The sequence below is a fragment of the Marmota flaviventris genome, chromosome 15 (assembly GCF_047511675.1).
Source record: "Marmota flaviventris isolate mMarFla1 chromosome 15, mMarFla1.hap1, whole genome shotgun sequence".
Lineage (NCBI taxonomy): Eukaryota > Metazoa > Chordata > Mammalia > Rodentia > Sciuridae > Marmota > Marmota flaviventris.
In genome coordinates this window covers 363,677-378,164 of record NC_092512.1, presented here as the reverse complement: position 1 = coordinate 378,164, position 14,488 = coordinate 363,677, and the positions used below count along the sequence as shown (strand labels likewise).

At 48.4% G+C, this 14,488-nt stretch overlaps 1 protein-coding gene across 4 annotated transcripts in view; it reads right to left on the bottom strand.

Annotated features, from left to right (window-relative positions):
* The window catches only part of Arhgap39 (Rho GTPase activating protein 39), a 72,747-nt gene that overhangs the window by 38,351 nt on the left and 19,908 nt on the right, over window positions 1-14,488 (bottom strand). Inside the window, exon 1 of one of the 4 annotated variants that reach the window (XM_071602012.1) lies at window positions 8,778-8,863. The exons of the other annotated variants lie outside the window; for them this stretch is intronic. The gene's annotated coding sequence lies outside the window, so the exon portion shown is untranslated. Of the gene's footprint in view, window positions 1-8,777; window positions 8,864-14,488 lie in introns of those variants that run through there. 4 annotated transcript variants of the gene reach the window in all.

Sequence of the window (14,488 nt, the reverse complement as noted above, 5' to 3'; positions counted from 1 at the left end):
AGCCAAACCCCTAGAAGCCTCCTTGTGCCCAGCCCCTCCTTGGCAATGGGGAGACCTCCTGCCAGCTGCCCACTGGAGGGGCTGCAGGACTCGAGGTCACAGGACCGTGAAGTCTACTGGGCTCCCACTGGCACCTGACACCCAAGCCTTCACGTCCTCAGCTGTGAACACAGACACTGCCACTCAGGTGGACACACAGCAGACATGTGCAGTGCACAGCATGGCTCTGCATGGGCAGCACACCCTGTGCACATGGATCACACGGATCTGGTTTGTGATGGAGGATGGCTCTCTGCACTGGCCAGATACACACATGAAAAAATGGGCCTGGACCCCACACTCAGCCTAGGTACCAAGTCCAACTACAGAAACACTGTAAATCTGAATGCTAGCAGTGAACCGACTGGCTTTCGGGGACAGGAGGAATATTAGTGATTGAACCCAAGGGCACTGAGTCACTTCTCAGTCCGGGTCTTGCTAAGTGGCCCGGAATGGCCTAGAGCTAGGATCCTCCTGTCTCAGCCTCCTGAGCAGCTGGATCATGGGCTTCAACACCACATGTAGGCTAACAATACAGCTTTTGGAGGACAAAGAAAATCTTCCAGTCCTGACTCACACAGGAATCCCATGGACTGCCTCCAATCAAGTAGAACAGCTGTTACAAAAAAACCCCAAGTCCAAGACCAAATCCAGAACACACAAAAGTTCCTACCAATAAGCAAGACAAAAGGCAGAGGGGCCTATAGGAAATGTGCGCAACTCTGCCCTCAGGAAAATGCTAACTGAAAGCACAAGAGCCACCAATCCAGGAGCGGCAGCATCTCCTAAGCTGAACACACCTGCCCACCTATCCCCTGGCTCTGCCTCCTCTGTGGAGGCTGCAGAGGTATGTGCAGGGCTCTTGGCACCTGGGCTAGCATCTGTTACCAGCAGCACTCTGCCTGACAGCCAAGGTGCCCAGACAAGCAGGACCCTCAGAGAACACAGCCTGATGTTCCCCGGCCCCCCAATGGCTGCCATGAGCCTCCCAGGCCTGAGTCCAGGGAAGAGAGCCACACATAACTGAACCTGATTCTCTTTTACAAAGTTCAGAACCCATCAAGAACAAACACTGCTGCTAGAAATCAGGCAGTGACAGGGACTTTGGCATTGCCAGCTCAAGCCAGGGCTGCTATGTGGGGCACAGAGCTATTTGCCCCTCATGTTTTCCCACAGGCGTACCCCACAGGAACAAGCCCGGGGCAGTGCAGAGCAGGGACATCACTGTGGGGTTTATCACCTTGCTCCCTGCACACCTGGGGCTGGTGAGGGCTGGGAGAGGGCAGAGCCAGCATATAGAACCTTTATGCCCCCAGTACCCTGTGGAGTAGAGACCCAGGCTAGGCCCACTAGGCCCACTCAGGCATGGGTGGCGAGTCCCTCTCCAGCCTTCTTACACCACCAGAATAACAACACACCATTCATTCAAATTCAGAGGACTAGGAATGCTATTGTTATTTATTTATTTGTTTGCTTGCTTTTAGGAATGCTATTTTTAAACATATAATTCAAATTTTCCTAATTTCTTGAGAAAATAGGAGAACTTGAGTGGTTTCCACGTTTTAAAAGAGTAAAATGGCAGTGTTAGTGAAAATTGGAAACTGCCAATTATTTGCCAGAGCCCAAAGCACTTCAGACCCACCCCTTCCACCTGCACCTTTCTTCCTTCAAGCCCGGCCCACAGCACTGGCAGTGGGGGCCAGATCACCTCCGCCTGTCCTTCTACATGGATCCCAGCATCCTTTCCAGACAGCACTCTGCAGTTGGGGCACCGGGCACTGGTGACCCCAAAATGCTACAGGCAATGTCAGTCCTCAAAATGTGCCCTGAGGTCTTGAGGGTGTTTGTCTTTGTATTCCCACACAAATTTCAGGAATAGCTTCTCAGTCTGCATCAGAGCCTGCTGGGTTCAGCTGGAAATTCAAGCAGTCTTCTGAGGCCATGCAGGGCCTCTTTCCCCAGCTAGCAAGGTCTGCTTCCTTCCAGCAATGTCCTGCAGTTTCTACACATACCTAGTAAATGCACTCCTCAGTCACGCTTTCCTTCCTGACTGCCTGCCTTCCTTCATCCCTTCTTTTCTTTAAGATGGGTTCTTGCTGTGTTGCTCAGGCTGATTTTGAACTGGGCTCAAGTGATCTTCCTGCCTCAGCTTTCTGAGTAGCTGGGACAACGGGCACCACTACCAGTCCTGGCACACCTGTGCTTCTTTTCTTTTGTGGTGCTGTGGATCTAACGCAGTCCTCACACATATTAGGCAAGTTCGCTACCACTGAGCTACATTCCCAGCCTTTCTATTGTTATGCCAAAAATTTAAAAACAACTTCCAGTTGTTTGCTGCTAGTACAGAAAGATGCTGTTTATTTTTGCACTTTGGTGGTGTATCTATAACTTGCAAAACTCACCAGTCTAGTTGCTGTTCTGTGGTTTCAATCAGTTTTCTGCATAGATGATCATGTCGACAGAGAACCAAGACAGTTTCACTTCTTCAAGCCCGGATCCTTCTCCTTGGTCCTGTTGTATCACACTAGCAAGAACCTCCAGAATGATGCTGGATGGAACTGGTGAGGGTGGGCACTGGTAGTACTGGAGAAGCATCCAGTCCTCCCCACTGAGAATGTGAGTGCAGCTTCTCGTAAATGCCTTTTGCCAGGTTCAGAGAGCTCCCTTGTGTTCCTGGTTTGTCAAGTTATTTATAAACTCAGGAAAGGCTGGTGGATTTTGGAAAATATTTTTCTCTACTGAAAATATTTTTCTCACATGATTTTCCTTTTCTAATTTGATAAGTTGAATTCCACAGATTAGTTTTCTTTTTTTTTCCCCCCATGGATTAGTTTTCTAACATCAAACCAACTGCACATTCCTTGGACAAAAACAGTCACGATGCAATTATCCTTTTCATATGTTCTTGGATTCAACTGGCAAAAAATTTTGTCAAGAATTTCTACGTCTGGGGCTTGGTAGAGGCTTGCCTAGCACATATGAGGCACAAGGTTCAATCCTCAGCATCACATAAAAATAAATAAATAAAACAAAGGCATTGTGCCTGTCTACAACTAAAAAAATAAGTTTCTGAACCTGGTCTTTTTGTTCCTCTTGCAGTATCTCTGGTAGTGTCAGGACAACACTGGCATGATCAAATGGGTGAAGGTGTATTCCCTCTTGTGGTTTTCTTGGGGACTTCCAAGAGTTTGTTTCTTTCCCAGGTGTGTGTTAGAGCGCAGTGAAGCCACCTAGGCATGCAGCGTTCTGTGTGGGAAGGCTTCTGGCCAGGAACCAATGTGCTCAACACACACAGGGCTGAGTTTTGTTGGTCTCAAAAAGATAGCTTTTGGCCTCAATATTTTGTCTGTATTTCTGCTTTGATTAATTTCCACTGTGATCTTTATTTCATTTCCCCCTGCTTCTTTTGGATTTAATTTATTCTCCTTTTCTAGTTTCTTAAGGTGAAAGTAGAATTAATATTTTACACCCTTCAAAAAAAAAAAATCCAGCTTAGGTATTAGGTCTTTAAAATCTTCCTCTGTGCTAGGTAAAGTGGTGCACACCTATAATCGTGGCTCAGAAGGGTGAGGGAGGAGGATTGCAAGTTCAAAGTCAGCCTCAGCAACTTAGCAAGACCCCTGTCTCAAAATAAAAGAAAAAGAGTCTTCCTCTGCTCCAGCTCTGTCCTAATAGTTTTGATGAGCTATATCTTCGTCTTCATCTGATTCAAAAAACTTTTAGTTGCTTGACTTGTGAATTACACAGAAGTATGTCACTTAATAACTGCCAACTTTCCAGACATGTTTATTTCATTTTGGTACCAGGGATTGAAGTCAGGGGCACTCGACCACTGAGCCACATCCCACAACCCTATTTTGTATTTTATTTAGAGACAGGGTCTCACTGAGTTTCTTAACGCCTTGTTACTTCTGAGCTGTTTTTTAACTTGTGGTTCTCTTGTCTTAGCCTCCCCACCTTGCGTACGCCACAGCGCCCAGCTTGGTTTTTAATTTAATTCCATTTTTTGGTCTTTGAAACTTATTTTAAATGATTTGGAGTTAAGTTTATTAAGATATTTTATGGCCCAGGAAAAGCCTATTTTGGTGAATAGTCACTGAATATTCATATTGATATTCAACATTCATTGTGACAAGAATATTTACCCTCTTTCCCATCCATGTGCACTGGAAGAGTGTGCTGCTTGTTGTAGAGCACTGCAAAGCTGGTGACGTTGCCCTGGCTGACGGCAGCCGTGAGCATCCTCTCTGGTTCTTCCACAACTGGCAGGTATTGCCAGTCCCTCTGACAGAACTGTGGGCTTATTTATCCTTGCAGTTCTGCTGGGTTTTGCTTCACGGATTTGTATCTCTGCTAACCCCTTTATTGTTATGAAATATCTTTATCCTGGTAGTTTTCTTGGCTCTGAAATCAGTATATTGGATGCGGCTACAGTAATTCCAACACACTTTCCATCAGTGCTAGACCCATGCACCTTTTGTCCTTCTCTCACTTTAGCCTATTTAAGTCTTAAAAGTGGGTCAAAGATCTGAGTGCTGACTTGCACACCACCTGACAGTCGGCTCTACTCCAGTGATGAGCCAGCTGCACTGGGGACTGGACTTAGACAAGGTCTAAGCCCAACACCTTGCTCTTGGTTTTCTGCCCTTCTTGTCTGCCTTCCTTTGGATTGTCATGTGGTTCACCTTTGTCCTCACTGCTGACTTAGCAGGGATTCATTACTCTCTTAGTAAACACCTTTGGGTTTGTGGTACTCATATCTATCATGGCCTTCAAGTCAAATAATATCACTTCAAATATAGGAGTCTATTATTTCTCCTCTCCTGGATTTTTTTTCCTTCTGGTCCTATACTCTATTGCTACATGTTAAGCACCCCTCATTCTGCCACAATGCTATTCATCTTATTACAAGTCAAGCATCCCGCATTCACCTGCGGTCACCAGCCCATGTCCTCTACTCCCATGTGCATAACTCACATCCACTTGGTCTCCTCTTGAGTCTGAGTTTTCCTGCTCTGCAGATGGGCCACTCCTGCCTCTGCAGGTGTGCCAGTGCCTCACCCGACCTTTACACGGGAGGCTTGTGCATGGCAATAGGCTTTTCTTTGGGGCTTTAGACACCAGTCTTCTTGTGCCTTATTTCTGACAGAAAGGCGTCATTGCCACATTTTCTCTCTTGGCCACGTGATGTCTTCTCTGCCTGCTCTCAAGCCAACTCTGTGACAGGTTGTAAGCAACTTGGTACAGATGCTGTGTGTTGCTCCTGCACTTTGGTGTTGAGACATCAGACCTGGGTTTAGTGTCTCCATCGAGCTTGGTGCTTTGGGCCTCCTCCTGAGCTTCCGCACACAGCAGGCTCTGGACACCAGGGCAGCCCAGGGATGCTTCTTGTTTCCTCAGCGCCTGTTCCATGTGGCCGGTGTCTCCTCTCAACTTCAGGCTTGCTCCTCTTCCCTTCTCCAATGTCTACTCTACCACCAACCCCACTAGGGTACTCCATGCTTGGACATTCTGGGTCTGGGTCTAGTTCCATCTGGTGTCTCTAGACACCTTCTTTGTCTATATGTGAGATGTCCAGTCTTCCTTCCAGAGGCCCTTGTCCAAATTATGACATCTATGTCAATTTTGATTAACTTTTCACTACAGCATGGGTCTATTTTCCTGAAAATACAATTTTGTTGGGTTCAAAGAAGGTAAAACTTGTCTCCCTGGATGGTTTTCTTTTTGCAGGGGAGATTTATCTGTTCTTCTTGCTTTTTTGGGGGGGTCTTTTATTCATGTCAGCTGGCACTTATGGGTACTCATTTCACACGCTGGGTTGTACTCCAGGGTGACTTGGGGTTCTGCCCCAAGTGCTAGCTTGTTGGTTGGGAGCTCCTGTCACTATTGGGGCCCCTTCACAAACTACTGCCATTGTGGTGTTCTGTGTTTGTTCTGGCTCTTCCTGATTTTCTGCCTCTGCAAGATGTTCCAGGCTCATCTTGTACTTCCTGACCCCATCATTTCACTCATTTCTCCAAGGACTGCTGGCTCCCTTTATTCAGGGATGGTATTAGAACCAACATCTGATTTCTAGGCATGTTTGCTCCGAGGGCTGTTGATTCTCACCTCTCTCAGCTCACACACAGGAGTCAGGCTTGCATGTGTTGACCCGAGTGCATGCACACATCCACAGCTATTTCTGCACACATCCACCTGTAGCTACATGCCACATGTGAATTCACAATGGCTCCAACTCTGACCCAGACGAATCCAGTCTCCTCCCCTTGGAGGCTGACCCCATTTTCAAGCTTCCTCCCCTTAAAGGCTGACCCTACACCCCAGGGAATTTTTACCAATTCAAGTTTAATACATAGTTTATTTTGCCAGGAAAATTTTCTCACATTTATAAACATTATTGCTATTTCATATCTTACTGCACTGACAAAAAAATGTTCAGAATGATGGTAAAATCAAAATAGTAAGCATTTTTGTTTTGTTCCCAATTTCAGTCAAAATGATTAAAGCCTAGCCTTTTAATTTCTTTTCACTTTATTCATTTTAGTCATTTATCTACTCATGCATAGCTTTCAAAATTACAGGCAGTAGTCTTAGCCTTTGGTTTCTCTCTAAACACAATTTGTTTTAAATTTAAGACATTATCAGAGTCTTAAATCATCACACTCTCTTCTATAACCACAGCTTTCAGTTGTTCTGCCTCAAAGTTCAGTGTTTGCTTTCCTTACATACTGCACCTTTGACGAGGTTTTCCACAGGTTCTGCAGGCTCCCCCTGAAGCTTTCCTGCCATACCACACCCTCACGGCAACTTGGCTCCATGTGAATTCTGGGAATGACAATTTTCTCTCCCCTTCTCAGAACTGTAAGGCTCTGCTCTGCTGCCTTCTGGAGTAGACTGATGCTGTGAGCCAGGTGGCTGGGTTTATAGGAAGAACATTTCCCAAATGCTCAGGAACACTGGTCTTTTTGTTCTTGTTTTGTTTGTACTGGTTATTAAACCCAGGGGTGTGCTGCTACTAAGCTACATCCTCAGCCCTTTTTATTTTGGATATTTTGGAAGAGGTCTTGCTAAGTGTCCAAGCTGGCTTCAAACTTAAATCCTCCTGCCTTAGCCTAGCTGGGATTACAGGTGTGTGCCACAGGCCCAGCACTGTTGGTCATTGTGCAGCCAGTTCTTCCAGGAGTAAAACCTGCCCTTCAATGTGCACTCAGCTTCCTTCACCCAGAGTGCTCCTGCTCTGGCATCCCTCACAACTGCTGGGAGCTACAGTCGCCCTGCCGGCCTTCCTGCTTCCATTCTTCTCCCCAGCAGCCTGGCCCCTTATTCCTGCTAAGGGGGCCTCATGCGGTAATGGCTTCACTGTTTGTTCTTCCGAGCTCTGCCAGCTCACTGTTTTGGAACTCTCTCTTCCCTATTCATGCAGTTTGAATTTTGTACTTAATACAGAGAAGGTTCCATTCTGCTTCCTGGGCTGCAACTTTGTTTATTCTTTTTCGGCTGTGCTCTTTCCCTTTACTCTTCCTCTCCTACCAGCGTCCACATGAGGGTGCCTGAGGCCTCTGGATCATCACGTTTTTTTCATTCTTTATTTTGTGGTGCTAGGGATGGAGCCTAGGCTTTGCGCATGCTAGGCAGGTACTCTCTCACTGAGCTGCACCAAACTCCTATACCTTTAAATAAGGAAAGGGAAGCGCCCTCAAACCGGGTATCATTCCAGATTGCTCCTCCACCAAACTTTCTTCCTGGTCTCTGTGGAGGCAAGTTTCTGGTCTTAGCAGGTTCTCTAGTTGTGGAGACAGGAGCCACAGCAGCTCTCTGGGCCCCACGCCATTCAGGGCCCTCAGGAGGCTAAGGCCTCTCCATGCTTTGAGTGGCTGCTCGGGCAGGCAGGCTGTACAAGACCCCAAACCTCCCAAGCTGCACTGACCCCCAAGAAGCTTCTTTCCTAGTGGCTCAGGCAAAGCCTAAGAAGGCATCCAGGGCCCTGCACTGGCCTGTGTCCCCATCTTGCCTCCTTGCGTAGGCCATCCCGTCTCTGTACTCTGGGGTGGGGGGGGCAACCACACCCAGGGGCCCAAGCTCCTCAGACAGGGACTATCAGCCCACTTCAGAGGTTCAGTGGAGTCAAGGGTCAGGAGAAGAGGCCTCTTCTTGGCCCATACACCAGGGGAAACTGCTAAGATGGGTACCTAGTAGCAGTTGGAGACTCCCCCTTTCTCTCCTTCCCCATTTCACCCTAGTTTGTTTGCTTATTTCTGTTTTGGTAACAGGAATTAAACCCAGAGGAGCTTAAATAATGAGCCACAACCCCAGCCCTTTTTATTTTATTATTTGGGTCTAAGTTACTGAGGCTGGCTTTGAATTTGTGATCCTCCTGCCTCAGCCTCCAGAGCCTCTGTGATCACAGGTGTGAGCCAACACATCTGCCCCATCCCACCCTATTAGGAGTCTGGATCTTGCTGAAAACAGGTAGAGCGCCTACTTGGGCCTGCCTCACTCACAGATGCTCAGCCTAGGCTACACACAGCTGCCCCTGAACCACAGGCCCGTCTGGTAGCAGGGCTCAGCAGCACAGAGCACAGCCTAGGGCACACAAAACTGCCCCTGAACCACAGGCCCATCTGGTAGTAGGGCTCACCAGCACTGAGCCCAAGTGCTCACCAGCACTGTGCTTTGCAACCCTTCTTGCTCGACGCGAGCCCAGTCCTGCGAGCCCAGTGCTGCGACCCCCAGCTCACCATGGCTGTTCTTCCCTGTCTGGCTGGCATCCTTGGCTGTAGCTGCTTCAAACCACTGTGGATGATATGTTGTTTCCTGCTCTTCATTTTTTGTTTGTTTCAGTGAGTTTCAAGGAGGAATTAGGAGGAACAAGTCTTTGCTCAGCTAGCATTTCCAGAGGCCGAAGTTCCACTCTTAAGATTGTCTACAAGCAGCTTTCCAAGTCCTGCACAATGAGCTGGTTCATGCCCTGAAAGCCTGACTGTGCACAGGGCACAATGGCCCATTCTCTCAGCCCCAAGCCTGTGACTGGCTCAGCGCAGCGTAGGCTCAGAGAGCAGCTGGGCACTCCTGGTGTCCACTGCCTTGGGAGGCTGCTTTCTCCAGCCTCTCCCCTGGAGGGCCACAGTGAGTCTAACTCTGGGATCCAGCAGGTTGGCAAGTTGTGAGATCAATACCATAAGTAAGGACCTGCTTTGGAAATGCTTCTGGGAAGGAGAAAGGAAGATGTCCCACCAAACCTCACAGAGGAAAGAGTGTGGTTGGGAGCCACCTCATGGCAGTGTGTGAGAATTGTCACTGCCTAAACACCAGCTGAGCCTCTGGACTCAGCCTGCACCTGACAATTCCTGGAGATGGGCATCAGGACACAGACCCACCTCACGGCCCAAACCCTCCTCCTCCTAGGTGCCAATCCAAGTCTGGCCTGGGATCAGGGGAAGACCAAGGTCCTATGAAGGAGGGGAGCACCACACAGCACCATGTGGAACAGGGCATTGCTCTTGCTAAGTCTCTTCACAATCGACCATTTAAAAACCCTCCAAAGAACAAGGTCTCTGTTCACTGCTGCAACTACAGGGCCAGGTGGCTGCTTAGTGAGTCCACATGGTTTTAGAATGAAGTGACTGCTTGATGTCTTCACAGAAGCACTTCCACATCATGATCCTGGTCTTCCTTCTCACCTGTCACTTGCTCCTGAGGATCAGGACATGCCCGCCCAGTGTCACTGAGTACCAGGACGGACACCTGAGGAGAGCAGGCCCCTCAGAGATCCAGGAGCCTGACTGGCTCACTTCACTCCTGATGGGCCATGTCAGAGCCCTGGGAAAGAAGGTCATCATCTGAAAAGTATGAATGAACTAAAAAGACAAAAAGGGGCAGGAACAGGAGCAAGATTATGTTTTACAATCTAACGTAAGCTCCCATTTTATATTTTATTTGTGGTACTGGGAATTGAACCTAGGGGTGCTCTACTATTGAGCAAAAAGAGCAGCTAGAGTCACTAGCCTGAGCAATGTCAATACCACCGGCAGAAGCTAGGCTGGGGATGTAGCTCAGTGCTAGAATATTTGCCCAATATGCATGAGGCCCAACATCCAATTCCCAGCACTGTAAAAGAAAGAAGACACCTGGCAGCTGGGGCCAGGCCTGTCCCAGGAAGGTGCAGAGCAGGCCTGTCCACTGACCACAGTGCCTGCATGGTAGTAGACACACAGGAGCAGGAAAGAAGCCACTCACACAGCAGCACCAGGCTCTCCTGCCATACCCCATAGCTGCTCCCCACCCCACTCATTCCTCGGTGCAGCTAAGCTCTGGTCATGAGTAGGCGAGAAGGTTCTTGGTTCCAACCTCCTACACAGAGTTCTGGAACAGAAGACACTCTGTGCCAGCCCCTGATGGGGTATGTTTGGAGAATGAGCCCCCGGAAACAGAAATCTGCTTCTGGGGCTGGCAGCACCTCAAGCAGACCAGGTCCCTCGCCCATCTCTCCCGACACATGTCTAAGGCTGGCAGGCCATGTGTGAGCACATATGCATGTGTGTACACATGTGTGCAAGCACAAGACTGTGGCACGTGTGTGAAGGAGCCTACCATCAAATGTGCTGTGCGCCTCTTAACCCTGACTTTGGTCCAGGCTGCTCCCAGCTGCCCTGGCACCTCCCAAACATCAATTCCTGCAATGTGGACACCAGGTACTGGTTTGATGGTGACTGTTAGGACAGGAAAGGAGCCCTGCCACTGACCAGCAGGAATCCCTGTAGTTTCATTCACTGGGGTGGCCCCTGTGCCCCAGGCTGGGCTGGGAAGTCAAAGGCCAAGACCATCTTTGTGGCCCTTCCCACTCTCCAGGGGAAAACCCGGGAAACTGAACAGCATCTGAAAATACCAGGGACAAGAGAGACCTGTGGAAGCTGGGGTCACTACCTGGCACTACCTGGAATGCCATGCCATTCCTCAAAGCTCCCTATAAAAGAGGAGCCCAAGACCCTGAAAGCAGATCTCCCCCTCTCACATGCATACTCCCTCTTGCTAAGTGCATACACTGTCCCACTGCTTTCTTTCACTGAACTCTAATGTGCCCAAAATTATTTTCTGTAAGAAGTCAAGAGCCTACCCAGGCCAAATTAGGTCCCTCTCTCCCCTTTGGGGAACCTCCTTGGATGCTCCTCCAGTGACACAGAAAATCCACTGATAAGTTACCAAGAATGTTCAGAACTCAAGAGAGCAAAGATTAAGGAAAGCAGGAACCTGGAGAAAGGGAGGGACCAGAGTGTGGCCTCTGAGGGCCTGGACCAGCAGCTGACCTTGAGCTGTGTGTACAGATTGCATGAAAGCAGGGGAAAAAGAAATCCACAGAGGAACCCGCAGAAGCCAGACCTCAGAGGGTCTATGGTGGGCTGGAAGGAGAGCCACATCCCGCCCTCAAGACTCCTGAAAGTCAGGTAGGTGAACACGGTGACGGCTGGAGCTCAGACAGGCAGGACCTGCCATGGGACGCACATAGCCGGGCACAAAGGTTCTAAAGCCTCAGGTATTTAAGGAGGGCAAAAATGTAGATGAATTTTAGATTTTGATAAATGGGTTCTGCATGTTAAAACATCCACTTGTAACCATACTGGAGATGAGTGAGCAAATTCTAATACACAACAGAAATAAAATAAACAAAAAATAACTGAGAGGCCAAAAAAGGAAAGCGAACTGTCCCCAAAATGACAGGACAGTACAAAGTAAGATAGCAAAAATAAATTCAAGGGGCTGGGGTTGTGGCTCAGTGGTAGAGCACTTGCCTGGCATGTGTGAGACCCTGGGTTTGATTCTCAGCACCACAAATAAATAAACAAATAATCCACTGACAACTACCTACCTAAATAAATTCAAGCACAGTATTACAATCCTAATAAATATAAATGGACCAGGGGGGTCTGGTAAAGACAGAGGCTGTCAGGCGAGACCTTCAAAGATCCAGATGCATGGGGGCAGGAAAGATGGTGGAATCATTTACCCCAGGTACATGTATGACTGCACATGGGGTATGACGCTACATCGCTACATCGTGTACAGCCAGAGAAATGAAAAGTTGTGCTGCAATTGTATACAATGAATCAAAATGCATTCTACTGTCTTATATACCTAATTAAAATAAATAAAATGACTAATAAAAAAAGAGAAAAGATCCAGATGCAGTCATGTGCCGCACAACACCCAGAACAGCAGTCCCACGGGACTGGGTGACTCTGTAGCCATCCACCCCATCAAGGCTCACTCTTTTTTCTTTCTTTTTTAAAAATGTTATTGCATTTTTTATACCTTTATCTAATTAATTAATTTTTTTATGTGGTGCTGAGGATCGAACCTCATGTACTAGTCAAGTGCTCTACCACTGAGCCACAACCCTGCCCCTAGGTTCACTCTTAATGTCCACACAACAAGGTTACTTCACGGAAAACTTCTCAGAACGTCCCCCTCCTTAAATGATGCAAGACTTTGTGTTCTTAGAGGAGACACATCTAAAATGCAGGGCATGAACTGGGCATGGTGGTGCACACCTGTAATCCCGGCTGCTCAGGACTTTGAGCCAGGAGGATCACAAGTTCAAAGCCAGGCTCAGCAATTTAGCAAGGCCCTTGGCAACTTAATGAGATCCTGTCTCAACATAAAAAACAAAAGGGGTTAGGATGTGGCTCACTGGCAGAGTGCCCCTGGGTTCCATCCCCACCAAAAATAAACAGTGGTGCTCAGGTCATAGTGCAGTGGTAGACAATTTGCCTAGCATACGTAAGGCACTATGTTTGATTCTCAACATTGCATATAAATAAATAAAATAAAGATTCATTGATAACTAAAAACAAAACAAATAAAATTTTAAAGATAATAACACATAAAGGCATGAAATTCAGAAAGCCAGAAATGGAACTGCTGTGTGGCTCCCTCAGTGCTGACAGAAGGCTTCAGCAACGCAGTGGATGGGTGCCTCTGGACCTGGTGCACAGCGTCACAGCACAGAAGGCAACGTGCACAGAGGAGGAGGCATGGGACAGTTAACGTGTGCTGTTGCAGGGAGACAACACACTCAGCCAGGCTTTCTCTGGTGGGCATGCAGAATACTGCATCAGAGGGAGGAAACACTGATTCCTTCAACTGCCCATGGGAAATTTCTGAAACTGTGCAACTGACCACACCCCAAAGCACGAAGCTCTCAACAAATGTCAAAGGGCTGAAGCCACCCCTCAGCCAGGCTCCCCACCCAAGTGCCTGAGTCAGTCTCGGGGACAAAGAATGAACCAGGCAAGTGGGCAGACAGGACAGACAAAACACCTCCCAATACATGGACTGACAGCAATGAGAGGACCAGGGCCCTAAATAAGAAACCTGCTGTCATGAGAATATTGCCAAATGGGAAAGGAAGACAGGCAGTACCAGGCAAGAAACAGCAGCAGTCTCGGGTGAACCAAGCAGCTTTGGTCCCAACAAAGGCATAAAGCAGCTGGGCACAATGGCACACATCTGGAATCCCAGTGGCTTGGGAGGCTGAGGCAGGAGGATCAGGAGTTCAAAGCCAGCCTCAGCAAAAGCAAGGCCCTAAGCAACTCAGTGAGACCCTGTCTCTAAATAAAACACAAAATAGGGCTGGGGATGTGGCTCAGTGGTTGAGTGCCCCTGAGTTCAATTCCCGGTGCCCCAGCCCCCCCCCCCCCAAAAAAAAAGGCATAAGGCAGCTCTCAGATCTGAGGAGCCCTGAGAGTTGATGGAACACCCTATCTGCAGGAACCACCTCCCACTGAAGGGCAGCTGCCAGCTCAGAGGAAGGTTACCTTCCCTTCCATCCTAAATAAACCTGTAGGTATTGCATCCTCCAAAATCCACATGCTAGAACCTAAACCCAACATGATGGTGTGCAAAGGTGGGCCCTGGTTAAGTCCCAAGGACTCCACCGTCCACATACTCTGCCACTCGAGGACACGGAACGCAGCACGGAGGACAGGGCCAACACTGTGGACTTCTAGCTCCCAGACTGTGAGGGACACCTACTGTATTCCTGTCACTGGGGCTGAAGTCTTTGTTCCAGAAACAGGGATGGACCCATACTCCTTCCTACCTGTCTTTCTGCAAGGGCCATCTTCCTGGTTTCCCATTCCTGCTCTCCTGCCTTTCACAGCACCCTGCTCACTTCATGGGTGGACAGGCTCTCACCCTGAGGACTCTCCTGTGACTTTTGACATTCATCTCCCTGAACAGTCCATCTCTGGGAAGTGAGGCAGTCTGTCCTGTTGGAAGCTGGATTTCACATCTCTGAGATGTGGTGTGTCTGGTCCTTGCAGTGTGGCTATACCATCTCTTGGGCCCACTGGTTAAGACCTCTATTTCTTTCTGGGATGATTGCAGAACCCAGTACAGAGAGAAAGGCCTGGCTGCCAGGGTTCTGGGCACAGGATTCCACCCCTCAACTGGA